The sequence below is a fragment of the Balaenoptera physalus genome, assembly GCF_965194825.1.
Source record: "Balaenoptera physalus genome assembly, chromosome: 20".
Classification (NCBI taxonomy): Eukaryota; Metazoa; Chordata; class Mammalia; order Artiodactyla; family Balaenopteridae; genus Balaenoptera; species Balaenoptera physalus.
The window spans coordinates 19,765,868-19,770,168 of record NC_138901.1 but is presented as its reverse complement, the minus strand read 5'-3'; positions in this window follow the sequence as shown (position 1 = coordinate 19,770,168).

Below are 4,301 nucleotides of genomic sequence, written 5' to 3'. Positions count from 1 at the left end.
CCCTGAGCTTGGGGGGGCCCTGGGAAGAAGGAAGAGACTCACTGGGGAGCCCCCAGGGCCTCTCTCTCTCTCTCTCTCTCTCTCGCTCTCTCATCTGCCTCATACAACTGGCCCACCTTCCCGGGTTCATGGCCCCATGGCCCCTCCGAATTTCCCCTTCTTTCCATCACCAGCCCCTCGTCCCCTCTTCCTCCCCAGGCTATAACCTCAGGCTACAAATCTGCCCTTGTAGCCAAAAGGCCCACATCTCTCGAATCATAGACTAGTGGAGCTGCAAGGAACCTCAAAGATCAGCTGGTCCAACCCCCGACTCATTCTCTAGTTGGGGAAACTGAGGTCCAGGGATAGGAACTGACTTGCCTAAAGAGACATTGCAACATGGGGATAATGGATAAACTTGCTTTGGGGGCCTAAGGATCTGGCAGGACTGCAGGAGGCGGGCGGGGGAGAGCAGAGGCTCTGGAGCCCGGCCGACTTGGAATCTCATCTCTGCTGCTTCCCAGCTGTGTGACCTTCAGCTGTTGCTCAACTGCTCTGAGTCTCAGATTTCTCAACTGCAAAACGGAGATGATCTGGCAAACATTTAGCACAATGCCTGGAATGTTGAGTGCAGTGTGAGGGGCACAGATTCTGCAGGCAGACTGCCTGGTTTGAATCTCAGCTGCACTACCTGGGCTGGTTACTTAGTCTCTCTGTGCCTCGGTTTCCTAATCTGTATAATGGCGATGATCATAGTACCTACCTCCTAGGATTGCTGTGAGGAGTAAATGAATTCCTATGTGCAAAATGCTTAGAAATCCTTACAAAAGTGTTGTTGGTAATCATTAAGATGTTTAATAAATGGTAGCCTTTAAAAAGTTGTTAACCGCAAGGAAACCAAATTCATTTCCATCCCCATACAATTTTTTTTTATTGGAATATAATTGCTTTACAATGTTGTGTTAGATTCTGCTGTACAATGAAGTGAATCAGCTCTATGTATACATATATCACCTCCCTCCTGGACCTCCCTCCCACCTCCCCCCCCCACCAATCCCACCCATCTAGGTCATCACAGAGCACTGAGCTGAGCTTCCTGTGTTTTAAGCTGGAGGGCAACTTTTAAATTAGTCTCTGCTTCCCTCCCATTGTACAGGTGAGTCAACTGAGGCTCGGAGAGGGAAATGACTTGCCTGAGGTCTCCCACGAGCTCTAGGCAATGCTAAAGCTTGAACCCTGGTTCCCGAGCTTCCATCCAGAACTCTTGTCCCAACCCCCCCACACTCACTTGCACACATCCACCCTGGCACACACCAGCCTCATCCCAGACCATCCAGCTCTTCTCTGGCAGGCACTGTCCCCCTTGTCCTTGTTCTCCTTAAAGAGAACCTTCCCTCCCCACCTTCAGTAGTTCCCGTCCTTGACATTGGGCCGGGGAGAATGACATGCGAAAGAAATATGGTAGCAGGTCCAAAGGAAATCAGGCAACTGATCTTTTTTAAGAAAGGATCCTCTCTGGGAGTTAGGTTCTCAGTTGCATTTCTGTGTTGAGGGTGAACAGTTGCAGGGAGAAAAACTGGCTTCTGGGGGTGAGGGTTAAGGCCCATGAGATGGGGAGGGAGCAACTCTGAGTGGTGAGTAGAAGGCAGGGGAAGGAGGGGAGGGGTGGGTCCTAAGGATGACACAGCTGGGGGCCAGACTTGGAGAGTATTCTCAGTGTGTAGAAAGATGTCCCCACCTACACACACACACACACGCACACACACACACACACACAACGCGCCCACATTTCCTTCCCCGGGGTCTCCCAATCTCAGGTGGGGAGGAAGGGGCTATATTACTCTTAGAGACAGGGGGGCCCACGGCCTTCTTTGCCAGGAGAGGGTAGAAATGGCCCAGTTTCCATGGTCTGAGTCTGTAGAAAAACCCCGGGGAGAAAAGGAGGGGGGATCACTCCCTTAGCTCAAAAGGGCAACCCTGTCAGCCCTCCTAGACCCCATCCCATGGGAGAGGCACTGCAGGAGGTAGAAGCCTCATCTCACACACACACACACAAGCACGCACAGACACACAAGCCACACACACACCCCAACCCCACACCATCACCACCACCCTGTCATTTGTCATTTGTCTCGTCTCAGGCCCAGAAAGAGACACAGACACGGGGTCTGCTGCAGAGAAGAGCCACAGTCCTCGCTCAGCAGCCAGAGCAGCTTTAAACTAACGAATAAATCAAACTGGTCTCATCCAAACTGAGACATGAGGGGATGAGAATTCTCCCTCGGGCTCTTCTGTGTGCGTGCGAGCGTCCGTGCGTGTGTCTCAGTTCAGACTTCTCGGTGGCTGTCAGTTCTCTCCCTCCCACATTCACTTTGAAGGTGGATAAAACCTTAGTTTTGTCTATTGTTCATCAACCCCAGGGAATTCACTTGCTGGGCTGTTCTATGCGTCACAGTGACCACTACACAGTGTGGCCTCTGGGTTCTCATCTCTGGGTAAATAAACATCTCCCTTCAGGGCAGGGTGGGGGTAGGCCTTGCCCGGTGCTGAGGGCCCCCTTCCCTCTCGGGCCAGTAGGTCCCAAGGTCAGACAGCAAGAGGGCAAGAGGGCAGGTGAGGAAACACATCTGGTCCCAGAGTCCTCCCTAGCCTGGGTCAGAACTTGCTTAGGACAGAAAAGCTGATCACTGTTCTAAGTAAATATCTGACATTGTGAAGTTCAACAGATGCCGCAGATGAAATGCCCCCAAACTCTTTCCCAATGTTTACAAAGAGGCCTGGGAACGCGTGCACATTTATCTTGTATGGTTTATGCAAACCTCACTCGGTGCCAAGCAGGAACACGATCACATGCAAAGGCTGAAGGGTGCATTCTTCTTCCCCCGCTGGGGGTGTTAGGGGGGTGTGGCCAAAGGCCTGTGGTCAAGCCGGGCACCAAGAGTCACCCACAGTGGCACCGCCACTGCCTCCTGCCCATCCTCCCTGACAGCTGACTCCCCAGGGACCGCCCCTCTTTCCACCTGCTCTGCTCACCTCCGTTTCAGGGATGCTCACCCGCCCATGCAGTGCTGCTGGCAACCTCTGGACTCGGGGAGTCCAGGGAAAGGGGAGCAGGGAGAAGGACGGGGCCTGGGCGGTTCACAGACACATCCCTCTGCCCGCACCTCCCCGAGCAAGACCCACCTGGAATCCTCCAATCCCGTCAAGGGCAGAACTCAGATAGTTGTCCAAGAGCTACACCTGCTCCGCCCCCAGCAGCCCTCTTAGTTACCCCACCTCCACCCAGGTCCCCTTACCCCCAAACCTGGGGAGGCCATGGGCTACTTGGAGCTCGTGACTCTGGGAGACTCAGACAGAGCCTGGGTGACAGTGGGTGGAGGAGGGGAGGGTCATGCAAGGGATTGCAGGAAACACGGAGCCTCGGGGTGGAAGAGACCTCGAGGAAGGGGAGGGGGCCCTGACATGGGAGGGGAGACGGGCTCACATGTACTGTGTGCCTATGATGTGCCAGGACTGTGCTAGGTATACCGCCTCCTGCTGAATCCTTATGACAACAGGTGAGGAAACTGAGGCTTAGAGAAGTTGTGTAACTTACCCGAGGTAATGCAGCTAGCAAGAATAACTACAACCTTATGAGGATTTTATCATATGCTACACACTGTACTAAGCATCACATCTTATCCCATTTAATCCTCACCACAACCCTACTCGAGTCCCATTTTACAGAAGAGGAAACTGAGGCTCAGAGAGGTTAAGTAACTTTGTCAATGTCACACAGCTACCATGTGATAAAGCTACTAAGTGAATTCAACCAGTTCTAGCTGGCCTTCCAAGCCCGCACTCTTGCCACTCCACTATACTGACCAACTAAATAGCTCTTTATTCGTCATCATATATATACAGAGCCCCTACTTTGTGCCAGTCATTGTGCTGAGTACCTCCAACACAGTGGATGCAGAGCACTGACCCAGGAAGAGGGAGAATCACATGACAAAGACACAGCCCACTCTGCCCAAAGGGATGTAACCCCACAGCCGGGCAGCAGCCAGGTCTTTGCTGCTCCCTGTGACCTTTGTCTCCCCTTGTCCGCTCCGGGCCCTGCTTTCCCCACAGACTTCCTCCACAGGCTAATCCTGCAGGGCTGTATGCTTGGGAAGCTCACTGGGCGACACTGGCGGGTCGTCTCCCCTCTCTGGGCGTCCATCTCCTTCGCTGTGAGATGAGGGAGCCGGACTAAATGGGCGGGGTCAGCCAGCAGGGCTCTGGGCACGCTGATGCCTGGAAGAGGCGCAGAGTGGGTGGGTGAGGGGGCTGAGGAAGCT